We start from the raw sequence: 15312 nt of genomic DNA on the forward strand, positions 1-15312 counted from the left end.
TAATGGGGGAAGAGATGGGGTGAGGAGCACTTTTTTCCAATTTCAGACAGCTAGTGATTGTCTTCCATTTCTCTGAACCACCATTACTTTTATTTATGTAATAGTTTTCATTAGCTCTATTTCTTTTACTTAAATTTATTTTAAATGAAACTTTATTGCTATACAGATGGAAATACTAATATTACTATCATTAGAAGATATCCCTAAGAATAAACATAATGAAAATAAGTAATGTGAATAAAATGCCTGCTGTTCACTGTTATTTGCCCAAGACTCTGACCCTGAGGTGTACCCTAAGTAAAAAAACAGAGAATGCATGTGTTAGAGGGGTTTTGCAAGACACACTATCACCTGAGTTGTTCTCCATTGTCATAACAGAAGGTTGGTTGAAAATAACAACAGAAGAGGTTTCGTACTGAGTTAGTGCAATTAAATGCCATGACCATGAACCACCTAAGTCATCACCCACACTTTGAAAAAGAGACAAAATGGAAGAACACAAACTAGAGATGCTGTGCAACTACTACTGTACAACTTTGAAACTTTGGGCAAGTGACTTATTCTTATCTTCAGTCTCTTCATCTATATACTGGGCAGAAGAATATATTTACAACTGTGTAAGAGTAGAGTAAATGTAAGAGAAGAGTAAATGATATAAATGTAAATGCCTAATACAGTGATCGGAATATAGTAAGCACTCAAGACATGATTGATGAATAGGCCTGTTTTGACCAAGTTTCTCGGATAATGGAGTAAAAGCATCCTTACAAAATGTGTAAGTGACATCGAGTTGGGCACAACTACCAACACCTCTGAAACAAGAATTGAATATTAAGTGACACTACAAACTAGAAATGTAGTTGCTCCCATCCCCATCTCAGGAAAAAAAAGATACAGTTCTCAGGAGGAAGGGGAAAACTAACATACAAGAGTGACTGTGTTACCTGCTGCCATTTGAAATTCCTGGGTGTCCCAAAGGCCCCTCAGGCTCAACATGCTCCAAACCCAAATTATCTTTGCCCTCCAACCCTGATCCTCTCTCACTTCTCCTATTTCAATGAACAGTACCATCGCCTATCCTGTGACCAAGCCAGAAACCTCACAGGCATCCTGGACTCCTTCCTGACTCTTAGCCCCATGTACAATTTAGCATGGAGTCTGCTCAATTTTACCTCCTAAGTATCTTTTCAATCCTTCCACTTCTTTCCACTGTCCCCATCTCGGTCCAAGCTACCATCATCATGAGAGGTAGTAGTGTACAGGTTATAAATTGGGTTCTGGAGTTAGACTGCCTGCTTTCAAGTCCCAGCACCATAATTTATTAGCTATGTGACCTTGGGCGGGATGCTTAACCACTCTATGCCTTGGTTTCCTCATTTGCATGGTAGAGATGAGTGCCCACCTCACGGACAGGAGGACAGTTTAAATACGTAAAGTGCTTAAAATAGTGCCATGTATGTAATAAGCACTCAATAAGGGTTAGTTGTTTCTGCTATTATTATTATTTAACATTTTAAACATATATAAAAGCAGAAAGAATAGTATAAGAAACCTCCATGTACCCATTATCCCAATCAAATGATTTTTACAATTTGCTTATTTAAATCAAGATCCAAATGAGATCCATATATTTTGATTGATCGATATGTCTTAACTCTCTTGATCTATGTGTTCCTACTCTTTTTTTCCCTTTGAAACTTCTTGTTGAATAGTAGGCACATTGGTTTTGCAGAATTTCACAGTCTGAGTTTTGCCAACTGTATCTCTGTTGTGTTATTTAACGTGTTTTTCCATCTCCTGAATTGCCTGTATATTAATAGTTAAATCTAAAGGCTTGGCTTGATCACATCCAGGTCTGATATTTCTTTGCAGTTATACTTCTTGGGTGATATTGTGTTCTTCCTCAGGAAGAACATAAAGACCGGCTGACTTTGTCCTGAGGTCTTGGCAGCCATTGATGATCATTACCTAGATCCTTTATTTCATTAAAAGTTGGAAGATAATAATATTCTAATTTTATTATTCTTTCTTCCTTTGACAGCTGGAAGACCTCTGTTAGGGGAAATGTCACCATGTCACTTGGTTAGCCTGAGGTACATGTATGCAGGAAGGGAAGGATAAACACATGATTCTTTTTCTTTATTTACTAATTTCGAAAATAATGAATTCCTTCTGTAACATCCTTGTCATTATTCATATTGATATTTTAACTTTTCCATCTTTGGGCAGTGATATGATAAGATATTCCCAGCTCACCTTGAATATACCTGGCTTTAGAACATGGAATTAGCCATTTCTCTAAGGAACCCTAGTTCCTTAAGAAGGAAATGGTATTTAGAGACCATAGTCTGAAAATTAGGAGTGACTTGTTGCTACTCTCTTAGTCATTGTTTCTAGATATTTTCAGTGGACAGAAATAGAAAGTGGTTTTTTTTTTTCAAGATGAAATAAGAGTTCATGCTGATATTGCCAATTCAGGATCAAGACTACAGAGATTTTGCTTAACCTTCAATTTTATATGTGTATTTCCTTTGTCTTATGCCAAGAATTCCAGTTCTCAAAGTCACCAAGGGTGATAGAATTAGAAGAGCAGATAACTTCTCATTTTCTTTATCTGAAAATATATACAAATTATACTCATAGTAGTCTCAGGTCAAAATACTTTTTGCCAACAGTGGTTACTAAAAGCAGTTTAAAATTTTTGCAATTATTTTTGTTCTTAAAATGTATCACAGTAGAGGGCTTCCTAGGTGGTGCAGTGGTTGAGAATCTGCCTGCCAATGCAGGGGGCAGGGGTTCGATCCCTGCCCCAGGAAGATACCACATGCTGCAGAAGCAACTAAGCCCGTGCGCCACAACTATTGAGCCTGTGCTTTAGAGCCCGTGAGCCTCAACTAATGAGCCCATGTGCTGCAACTACTGAAGCCCACGCGCCTAGAGCCATGCTCCGCAACAAGAGAAGCCATGGCAACGAGGAGCCCGCGCACCACAACAAAGAGTAGCCCCCACTCACCACAACTGAAAAGAAAGCCCGTGCACAGCAAAAAAGACCCAATACAGCCAATAACAATAAATAAATAAAATTTAAAAAAAATGTATCACAGTAGAGAACCAAAATTCCCAGTTGCCAAGAACACCAAAGTGGTCATTTGTTTGTTTTATTTTACAATTCTTACACAACACTCTCAGAATAACAGAATAACAATAAAAATGCTACTATATCAATAGGAGTTTTGAAAGAAAATTAAGATTTTTTTTCAATTTTCTTTGTTATTAGATCTATCCCACAGAGATGTGGTTTTAAAGTCACTTGAATTTATTCCTTTTTATATATTATGCCACTAACTCAATACATAAATAGGTTCCCTTGTTACATTTTGTTCTCAGTCTTGTAAGAATTAAAATTTTTCTCTTATTATAAGTGAGATGCACCATCTTTTTACGTTTAAGGGTCATCTGTGTTTCATCTTCTATGAGCTGTCTGCTAATGTACTTTGCCCATTTTTCTATTGGATGGTTAGTGTTTTTCTTATTGATCTGTGTGCATTTTTTATACATTAGGGAACTTTGCTTTTTTCTGTAATATGATTTACAAATATCTTTTTTCATCTTGGCATTTGTTTTTTGACTCCATGGACTGTAGATTTTGCCATGGGGAATATTTTTCATGTAGTTAAATTTGACTGTTTTTTCATTTATGGCTTATGAGTCCTATGTTATATTTAGAAAGGCCTCTGCCATTCTAAGATTATATAAGAAAAATTCTCCCAGGGGTTTTCTAGTACTTTTAAGACTTTATTCTTAATAATTTGGATTTATCCAGGTGAAGACTGAGAAATACGATCCTCTCATTTTTCATCAGCTCCACAGCACTTTGCTGAGAGAAGGTCTTGCAGGATTTTGTAATGACTTGGTAACCTATCTTCCTCCCTAACTGATTTTGAATGTGTAAGAGTAGAACTTTTGATTTCATGTTTTTATTCCCTCACCCACCCTGCGCTTTAATCAACTTCAACCCCAGGCCCAAGCTTCACCTAGTGTCTGGCAATTAAATAGTTCTTGCTTCTGTATTTCTTCATGGCTCCAGGTAAGATTCTGCCTATGCTGAGGTAAGGCCTACCCAGGGAGTGGCTGAAAAGGAGACTGGGAAGTTCTCAGCCAGTGCCTTTTCATTAAGCTCGGGCTCTTACCAAGTACAAGTGCCAAGTGAGTCATACCAACATGTAGAGGATGACATCCTGAGGGGAAGAGAATTATAGTGGAAATAGCCAAGGCTGCTTGGAGATGGAGCTCCTCAGCTGGCACTGCAGACAAATCGCAGGGGCCACAGCAAACAGCAAAGCAATAACACGCTGGCTTGCGCAAGGTAGGAAGCTGCAGACATAAATGCAAACTCCCTTCCCGGGCCACAGGCAGCCCCCCCCTCCCCAGGAACAATTGTAGTCTCAACAGCTAGATCCAGCCAGCTCATGGTCATGGAAGCCATCCCTCACTGGCAGAGGTGCTCTGGGGTTGGGGTGAGGGGTGCTGTCTGGGGACTCTGGGGGAAATATCCGGATGGCCCCAAGGCCCTGGGGTGAAGTGGCTCACGTGGCCTCTGCTGAGCACTGGCAGCCACAGCTGAGCACCTGCAATCTGCCGCAGTGTTCTAGGCCCCAGGAGGGCACAGAGAGTTGGCTTCTGGCTCAGTCAGTCAGGAAAGTGACACATGCACATACAAATGTGGTGGAAGGCAGCAGAGAGGAATGCCCTGCGAGGGTCCGGGTTGCTCAAAGAAACATGGAGAAAGAAGTAGGTGGCATCTGGATGGGAGGACCAGGAAAACTCAGAAGGAGATGGCTTGAGGTCTCCAGCAGCCTGTGAGTATGCTCAGCCTTGGGAGAGGAGAAGACCTGAGGCCACTTTATGGGGCTATTAGGAAGAAAGCAGGTGGGGTGGGGTAATAGGCAGAATAATGGCCCCCAAAACATGCACATCTTAATCCCTGGCATGGGTGAATATGTTACTTTACCTGGCAAAAAAAAAGACTTTGCAGATGTGATTGAGCTCAGAATTTTGAGATGGGGAGATTATCCTGAATTACCTGGCTGGGCCCAGTATAATCATAAGGGCCTTTATAAGAGGCAGACAGGAGTGTCTGAGTTAGAAAAGGAGATGTGATGATGGAAGAGAGATGTGATGAAGTGAGAGGGAGCGGGAGAGAGGCAGAGACAGAGAGACTGAGAGTTGAATGTACTCTGCTGGTGTTGAAGATGGGGGAAGAGGCCCACGAGCCAAGGAACGTGGGTGGCCTCCAGAAGCTGGAAAAGGCAAGCAAGTGGATTCCCCCCATGCGTTTCCAGAAGGAACAAACCTCTGCTTGACACCTCGATTTTAGGGCTTCCGCACACTAAACCTGCAAAATAATATATCTGTGGGGACTTCCCTGGCGGTCCAGTGGTAAAGAATCTGTCCTGCAATGCAGGGGATGGGGATTCCATCCCTGGTCGGGGAACTAAGATCCCACATGCCGTGGGGCAACTAAGTCCGTGCACCACAACTACTGAGCCCGTGCACCTCAACTAGAGAGCCCACGGAGCCTGCGCACCACAACTAGAGAAAGAAAACCTGCATGCCTTAACTAGAGAGAAACCTGTGTGCCACAACTAGAGAAGAAGAAAATAATGACACATCTATGTTGTTTTAAGCCACTAAACTTGTGGTAATTTGTTAACACAGGTAAGACTTTGGGAACCTAATTCCTTGTGGCATGCCTTCTGGGAAGCTCCCATGTAGCCTGGCATCCTGGATGGCTGGGTCCCAGCCCCGCCCCACACTGTGGGCTGGGTCACGGGGAGAATGGGGCTGGGAACGAAGGACTGCGACTGTGTGTGAAGCTGCCTGACGAAGCACCTCTCATCTTTGTGCTTCTCATAGAGCACAGTCAGGGTACATGGTGTTCACCCTCTAAAGAGGTTGGAGCTGGGCAAGAACATCTGAAAACCACTGCGATACGATCAAAGTTGCCCTTTAGAAAACTGTGGGCCATCTCTCTCAAATCCCATGGTCAGCAAGTATCCGATTTCCTATTAGATGATATTCAAGTTTTGTCATTTCTGAAAGGAGTTTGGTTCTGTTTAGAACTCCATAGTTACTTATGGATTAGTTACTTCAGAGATGGGTTCCTTCTGTGTGTGTCAGAAGTTTCTAAAAGTTATAGGAAAAAAAGGGAAATCATATACGGACAACCAGAATAAAAGGAAGTTTTCCAAATTGTGATATCAGCACACAAAGGGATAGTCCTTTAAGTCACTCGTGCATTCATTCAGTCTGCATGTCTTTTATAACCATCTACCATGCACCAGATACTGCTGTAGTTCCTCAAGATGCAATGAGAAAAACAAGCTTGGTCCCTACCCTCATAGAGCTTACTTTCTAGAAGGGAAGAAGTACAGATACAGAAAACCAGGGAAAGGGGAGAAATAGCACCTTAAACACTCTTTAGAAGATAACAAAGGAAGGTTCACTGGACAAAATGCCTCTGAAAGAACTGCAAAGTGGCACAGATTCAGTGTGGAATGAGATGGCATCTTGAATGCCCTTGAACCACCGTTTCTCCATCCACCCCAGGGAGTGAAAAGCTGACTGCTTAATGGATGTGACGCAGGAAATATCCAACTGGCAGTAAGGAGTGTGGAGAATCTGCCAGAACTAAAGGAGCGTGGAATGATGACCAGAGTCAGAACAGCCCCGGTGTAACTGGGCATTTGTACTGCCTTCACAGTTTGTAGCAGGCGTCAGAAACATTGTCTCTCTGAATTCCCATGTATCCATTTGCCAGGATGCAAAACCAGCACAGGAAGGTCATGAGGACTACCACTAACAGATAATATAACCTGGAGGCACCATGACTATATTGTCATTTCTCAACCTTTTAAACCATATGCCCTCCTGTGGCAACCATAAAAATCGACTGCCTTTTAAGTATTTGAAACTTCAAAATATATTAAGGATTGTAATCAAAACCAAACCAAATCAAAGTGTAATTATAAAAGAAGGTTCTGATTTGATCTGGAAAAGCATTTTACCTTAATCATGACAGCAGCGTGAGGTAGGGGCGCACAGCGGGGAAGTGTGCAAGAGGCAGCTACTTAGGTCATGTTAACACGAAGGCCACTGTGCTACTCTTTGAGCCACACGTGCTGTCCCCTGAGAGTTGCATCCACCACTCCTCTCGCTGTCACCAATGAGATGACCCCAATATGTGATTACTGACAGTGAGGAAGTTCGACCATTATTTGTCTAACTTTTCATCCTAAAAAAATTATTATTGAATATTCAATCATCATATTGGATGGAAAAGTGTCACATTACCTAAATATAAATGTTTCCCCAAACTTCACTAACATTAAGGTCAAGTGTGGCATAGAGGTTAATCAAGTGAGTTTATAGTCAGGTTGCCTGACTTTCAAGCCCAATCCCACCTTTTATTAGCTGTGTGTATTAGACAAGATACCTCACCTTATTTTGTCTCAATTTCCTCATTTGAAAACTCTACATAACTATCATTTCTATATTATAGAATTCAGTCATCCATTCATTTACTTATTCAGCATTTACTTTATACACACTGCATGTCAGACACAGTGTTAGTTGCTAGGGATACAGTATGTTAATTGTCTAATGCATTTTTAAATCTTTAGGAGATATAGGCGGTGTCCACAGTTTCAGAGTTATCTTACTTTTAAATTACTTAGTTTTACTGATTTGACTTTCTTTTTTTTGGTTGTGTTGGGTCTTTGTTGATGTACATGGGCTTTCTCTAGTTGTGGCGAGCGGGGAGCTGCTCTTCGTTGCGGTGCGTGGGCTTCTCTTTATGGTGGCTTCTCTCTTGTTGCCAAGCACAGGCTATAGGTGCTTGGGCTTCAGTAGTTGTGGCTTGCAGGCTCTGGAGTGCAGGCTCAGTAGTTGTGGTGCACGGGCTTAGTTGCTCCATGGCATGTGGGATCTTCCAAGACCAGGGATCGAACCCATGACCCCTGCATTGGCAGGCAGATTCTTAACCACTGTACCACCAGGGAAGTCCCTGATTTGACATATTTTTGCTGCTTTTTTGGTTTGTTTTTGATAATACTTTAAAATATAATAGACTATAAAAATACACTATAATCCACCCATGGTTGTATTATTTTGTTTTTTTCAGAGTATCAGGAGCACAAAATATATAGACAAATAAACAAAACAACATGCAACATATAATGCAGAAAATATACTGATAAAACAGCATTTGTGCCGACTTACAAACAGAAGCTGACTAACTATTCTCTGGAGTGCCCTATAAACGTTTCTAAATAAATAGAGCCCTTCAGATAAGGTTTGTGAAGTGTAGCAATACAGCCTTGGCTACTGCATTTTCCTAACAGTGAATCCTAATTCTATCATACGTAACAGCAGCCTGCCATCCAAAGATTGCAGTCACGTGATTGTGGGTGGCTTTCTGTTCCAAGATACCAGTTTTACTGAGCCTAATCTGTGAGCCAGAAATATTTGTTTCTGCTTCTTCTGAACTCCTACCAAAAAGAGAAAAATCACTCTCCAAAGCTCTGTTCTAGCTCATGAATACCCATGGGATAGACTAGGAGCTTTGAGTGTGAACATATCTCTTACTTACCTCTGCTGGTTACCTGGTCTTCAGGACACCTGCTTACCTTGGCCTCTGCCAACATCTCACTCCTGGTGGAGTTTTCCAGGGCATTTGATGGAAAGGTTTTCTTTAGTGAATGTGAAGACACTATTAAAGACAATAGAAATGGAAAAACAGGAAACCATGACCATATGGCAAACATGACAAGGCAGGCACCAAGATGTAGAGAAGTTGACGTTAGAATCTATGACACTTTTAGAGGAACTCACTGTTGGATATGACCTGAATTCATGAGATAACTATCACTGATCTGGGTGAAAATAGTATTTATACAGAATATAAGGCTTTAAACTTAAACACATAATATTTCAAATTCAAATCAGACCTTAAATATTAGAATTCTTTTAAACATGAAGAAATCTTTTAAAGATAGTCTGAATTTTGGCTTAAGTTTAGAGATATTATGGAATGTAGATTACAACTTCTAATTAAATATTTGTGCCAATTTATTAAGGTGGTTCTTTAAACTTTCCATAAATATTTACAGTATGCCAGAGACTATTTCCAGCTTTCCCCCCTTTATTAGTGTTATGTATACTTGAGAGAGAGTCCATTTTTAACCCTTCACTGCACATATATGCTCATTTTATTGAAATGAGAATATAAGCAGAGCAATCTAGGTTATCACAAACTAGACTCTAGTTCTACCAAGTAACTTTTATTTTCATAAATGAGCTATACTCTCTCTTTCTTCTGGACCTTTGCATAAGCTCCTCCTTCTCTCCTGAACATCTTACCCCTCTTACTATGCTAACTTCTCATCCATTGAGTCCTAGCATAGAGATAACTTCCTCCAGGGAGCCTTCTCTGACTCTCCAAGACTGAGCTGGATCCCCTAGCCTCCCATGTTATCTTGTGCTTCTTCCTATCAAAGTCTATATAGGAGTAGGTTGGAATTAGTGACTTATAGACCTGTGTCTTCTTCCTAGACCAGTGGTTCTTAAAGTTTTTGGACTCAGGATATTTTGTACTCAAAAATTAATTAAGGACCCTGAAGAGCTTTTGTAAATGTGGGTATCACTATTGATATATATTGCATTAGAAATTAAAATCGGGAAATTCTAAGATATTTTTATGAATTCATTTAAAATAATGATAGTAAGTTTATTACACGTTAACATCTAGAACACATTTTTATGAAAATTATATTTTTCAAAACAAAAATTTCAGAGAGGAAATGGCATTGTTATACATTTTTGCAATGGACTCTCCTATCTGCCTTTGTATTCAGTATGTTGCAATAAATTGTTCTGGGTTGAAGTATATGAGGAGAATCTAGTTTCACACAGATAGTTGGAAAAGGGAGAACTATTTTTATAATCTTTTCAGGTAATTGTGGATATTCTTCTTTGATACTGTGCTAAAACTCAACAAGTAGTAGATTCTTAAAGTTTACTTTCAATGGGTAATCTGAAACTAAATCAATGAACTTTTTGTATTTTGTTACATTAAAATACATTTGGTCTATTCTTCCCTTTGAGTGAAATTTTTTATCCATGCATGATTTTGTAACAGACATTTTGGTCATTTGGAAAAGATTGGTTCACTTGAATTCTACACATCATTCTAATTTGATGATTTTATTATATAATATAAAAATTATTAATACCATTCTCATCAAACAAGTCTTTCATTATTGGGAAGCTGCAAGCTCTAGTTTTCCAAAACTCAAAGTTTCAACTGAAAGCTCAAATTATATTATTGGCAACCAGCACCATAGGCTGTCTTCTTGAAATGATAGGCTCACTTTTCTCATTTTTGACAAAACTTCTGCCAAATACCGAAGTTTGAACACAGTTTATATGTGAACAATCCTTTCAAGTGAAAATTGTGTTCCATTAAAAAAGTGGCTAGCTCAGCTTGTAACTCAAGCAATCACACAAGTGTCTTTCCTCTAGGCAACCATCACACTTCATGCAGCAAAAGTGATTCATGCACAACTCCCACTTCATTATACAGAATATTAAAAAGATATATATTTCAGGTTGAAATTTAATAAAATTAATCATCTTTCCTGCCATGTCAAGGACACTCTACAGTGAAAATGGCAGGAATTTTGTTTGTTTGTTTGTTTGTTTCTGTGCATGAGGGGGTAAATGATACAATGAAGCCTAGTATGTTTGTTGCCACTGTCTTGATTCATGCTAAGGAACCAGCAGTTTTACTCACCATTATTTTTGCACTATAAGTGAAAGTGCCAAAACAGTGGGAAAAAAGCAAATGCCATCTTAGTATATATTATTAATAGAATAGCTTTGACCTTGAAAGTAGTCTGGAAGGATCTTTTGGACCTCTAGGGGTTCCCCGACCACACTTCGAAACCTCTGACTTAGAATGTGAGTTTCTTGAGAGCAGGAACTGCTGTCTCAGTATCTGCTGTCTTAGTATCTGTGTGTCCCCAAGACCTGCCTAGCACAGTACTTGGCACATAAATAAATATATTCAGTAAAGATTTGCTGAATGAGTGAATATAATTAAGAATAGCTTCATTTTCTGTTTGGTTAAACATATCTCTCCATTCGTACAGAGTGTTCTGAACCTACCTTATCTTTCTTTGATGACTCAGGTCTATCATTGTGAACATTAGCTGAAACACAGTGGCAGCTCTTGGGATGTTGTCCCTGCAATAAATTGTCAAAGATCTACTTCATATAGGCAATTTCACCCACTGATTCTTGGTTCTTGGTTCTTGGTTTGTTTGCCTCCTTTATTGCTGATGAGCTGTCAGCCATCACTTACTGATGATGTTAGTATTATAACCTTGAAGAAATAGCTCTAATGCCCTCCTTTTTATGTAGCATTTAATCTTTAATCTTTAAGTTTAGAATGGTAAATCAACTAGGCCAAAACAGATTCTGAGTTGCCACTTGAATAAAGTGCAAGAGCTTTAGTGTATAGATTTTCCAAGATTTATTTAGCTAACCAGAGGCCTCTTTTAATTTTTTTATTTTTTATTTATTGGCTGTGTTGGGTCTTCGTTGCTGCATGTGGGTTTTCTCTAGTTGCGGCGAGTGGGGGCTACTCTTCACTGTGGTGCGCAGGCTTGTCATTGTGGTGGCTTCTCTTGTTGCGGAGCACAGGCTCTAGGCACATGGGCTTCAGTAGTTGTGGCATGTGCGCTCAATAGTTGTGGCTTGCAGGCTCTAGAGTGCAGGCTCAGTAGTTGTGGTGTACTGGGTATAGTTGCTCCACGGCATGTGGGATCTTCCCAGCCCAGGGATCGAACCTGTGTCCCCTGCATTGGCAGGTGGATTCTTAACTACGGCATCACAGGGAAGCCCCGGTCTCTTTTATTTTTAATTTTTTTTTTTTTGGTGGTCCTGATATTTCAGAATAGCTGCGTTTTGTATTGAAAAAGTCTTGCTGTATGTGTGATTGAAAAAAATTTCCAAAATATACTAACATAATTTAATGTAAATAAAACCATATGTCTATTGTTACAGAGATGAACGTAGATCTTATTTTGAGAACTCTTCAAACTGCCATAATAAAAACAAATTCCAAATTATTGGAATAGGAGAAAAGGAGTTATAATGGGAGTACCAGAAGATCTGCTTAAACAGAATTTGCTTTAAACTGCTTGCTTTATCTTTAAAAATTTATTTTCAAACTTGTGAACTCAGCTTGTACTGTATTAATTTGTATCTAGTCATATTGTTTTGTAAGGTGGTTACAAATTAATAGCACTTTAAACTCATTTTAAAATATCACTTTTAGAACTGACATCAATGCTTTGTGTTAATTCTGTTTTAAAAAATATTTTCAAAGAAGAGGTTGTTACATGAAATATATCAGGCCTCAAAAATGTGCTCACGGAATACTGACTGTGACTTCTAAGTGTATGGACAGCAAACAGAAAAAAACTTTCTTCTAGATAAAATAAATTTAACGACATCTTCATGGTCAGTGATTTCATCACTTCTCACTCTATCTTATTTAGTCTAGAAATAGAGAAAGTAACTTACCTGTCACACATCTTCCTTTGCAGTGGTAACCCCAGGATATTATGCAAGAAAAGGGAATTGTCCAGGTTTCAGGTGTGAATGAGGAGAAAAGTTCTGAGTTAAGGTTGTAATTAGCTATTCTAACAAAGCATAAAAGGCAGCTGGGCTCTAGCCTTTGCTTTTCGCAGGGGAGGGGTTCCGCATCACGTGTGAGGGCTCACCGATTTCCATTTTTCTTGAACTCTGAGGTCTCTGGGAGGGGGAAGAGAGTTTGAAGGTCCAGCTCTTTGCCTTGAGGTCTGCAGTGAACCTCAGCCAACCGAGGGGCGGAGGCGCTGGTAGAGCGGGCTGTGCAGCATCAGTCAGTTCTGGGATCCACAGGATAGGGGTTCCAGACACATACTGGTAGATTCCATTCTTCCCCAGACATTTGCTATTGTAGGAACATGGCATCAAAAATGAAAATCTTGCTTGCCATATTTCCCAAGCTCTAGAGATGTGGCATATCTGTTATTTTTAGGCAGCCAATTGCAAGCAATTGGCCTGATCAGAAACTCACCCAGGTTCTCCTCTCCTTTCAGCAAGGCTACACCTGAGAGATTAGGATTTGTCTAAAGACAATCAGTGAACCTCGGGTATGAGATTCACCAAATGCCCAGTGCTCTTAAAGTCAACTGAAAGTTGGTTTCTCAAAGGCTTTCAGGCCCACTTTCAGGTCTCAAACAGTTGGATTTACCAGGTCATCAAACTGTTAAATTCCTTTTGGGGAGTGGATGTATCTGTTGTATCAGAAGAGTTTCCTAAATACAGGACTGAAAGCTCAAACAATGGCCTTCCATTCCTAAAAAATACTCTGCATGGTGGAAACCCAGTGTATAGTGGCCTGAACCGGGGCTTCTCTCTTTTGAGAAAATAATACAGTACTCTAAAGTTCTGGTCTTTCTGCCAGACAGCTCCTCTGCTTCAGTGCAGTTCCACTGGGCATAGGAAGACACAGCCATTCACTAAAAATGAAACAGCATGGGAGTGGGACTGCATGGCAAACATTGGAAGAACCAGGGTATGTCTAACATGGATACATTCCTTCCAGATTCACCTTGATCTAAAAAGCCAGTCAAGTTTCCAAGGGATGGGGGAGTATTAGCTGGTGAGAAGTGCTCAAACCTTGACTTTAACATAATTTATCACAGCACTTGTTAGCTGAACTTCAATATTTCAGGTTGACTCAACAAAAAGATTTATTTTACCATGAAGGAAGAATAAAGAGAGTTTTTTCCTAGACAAGGATAAGTTCTAGGGGTCCCATCCTATCTGACCCCCTGTGACCCAAAAGCAGATGCAAACTCTTAGGGTACAAATATGAGGTGTCCTGGGTTCTGAAATCCATATCAAGAAAGCACAAGAGTTTCTACAGGTTCAATGGCAAAAGTGCAATAGTAATTGCATCTTAATTTTTACTGAACTCTTACAATGTACATGGCACTTATGCCAAGGTTATGGGGATTATCTCATTTGAATCTTCAGATATCCCTATGAAGTGGGTGCCACTCATGAACTGAACAAATATTTCTTGGGAGCCTTTACGGAGTCGTTACGTGCAACAGTGAACAGGGTGAAAACGTGCCTGCTTGAGTAGTGCTTACCTTCTGGTGGATAGGGACAGACAATGAACAAATGGATTCTTCCGTCCATTAAACATTATTGATGACCTACTATGTGCCAATCCTGCTAGCACTCAGGATACAGCAGTCACCCAAACAAACATAAATGCCTGCCTTCACAGAGCTGTATTCTCGTGGGGAAAAGACAGACAATAAACTGAAGAAAGAAGTAGATGAAATAGTATAAGTGCCAAGAAGAAAAATAAAGCAGGGAAGGGATATAGGGGAGATGTGGGGTAAAATTTTAGATAAGGAGGAAAGGAAAATTCTTACTGAGTGACTGCAAAATCCACGTGTAAACAAACAAACAAGATAGTTTCAAAGAGTAGCAAATCTTGTGAAGATCATAGATCAGAATAAAAAAGCAAACTTGAATTTGGGGGAGAAATTACTTGAGAATGGTCTGGCCAAGGAAGGTATGATTGTATGGCCAAGTGTGATATTTGAGTGAAGCCTGCAGGGTGAGAAGGAACCAGCCATGGGGGCTGAGATGGGACTGAGTTCAGGGTGTCTGAGAAACAGAAGGAAGGCAGTGTCGCTGTGTGTGATGAAAAGGGGAGGAGGTAGCATGTAGTGCATGGTCTAATTAGCCCATCTTCCAGATGAAGAAAATGAGGCTCAGAGAGGTGCCATCAAGGTCAACAGTGCTGGGATTTCACTGGCTCTGGGGCTCTTGTTCACAACCGTCTACACGTGCTCGCCCCATCCTGGCAGCACACAGCTAGTAAACAGTTATAGGCTACAGAATAGATGTGTAAGCAAACATTACGTACCAATCCAGTTGCCCCATGGGAAACCCAGAACAGAAATACACCCAGGTTAGTGGTTTCCATGCAGGATTACCCAGGGGAAGGCTGAGGGGACACCTGGGTACCTAGTCTCTCACCTTAAACAGGGTCCTTCATTTTTAATCTGGCCTTCTCAGCACCTAGAACCTCAGCCAGGAGGAAAAACCACTGTGAATCTGATTGTCTCCAATCCTAGGCCAGGAGCCCTCCAGCTCTTCATTCAGTGACTCGTGCAC

The sequence above is a fragment of the Hippopotamus amphibius genome, chromosome 1, assembly GCF_030028045.1.
Source record: "Hippopotamus amphibius kiboko isolate mHipAmp2 chromosome 1, mHipAmp2.hap2, whole genome shotgun sequence".
NCBI classification, from domain to species: domain Eukaryota; kingdom Metazoa; phylum Chordata; class Mammalia; order Artiodactyla; family Hippopotamidae; genus Hippopotamus; species Hippopotamus amphibius.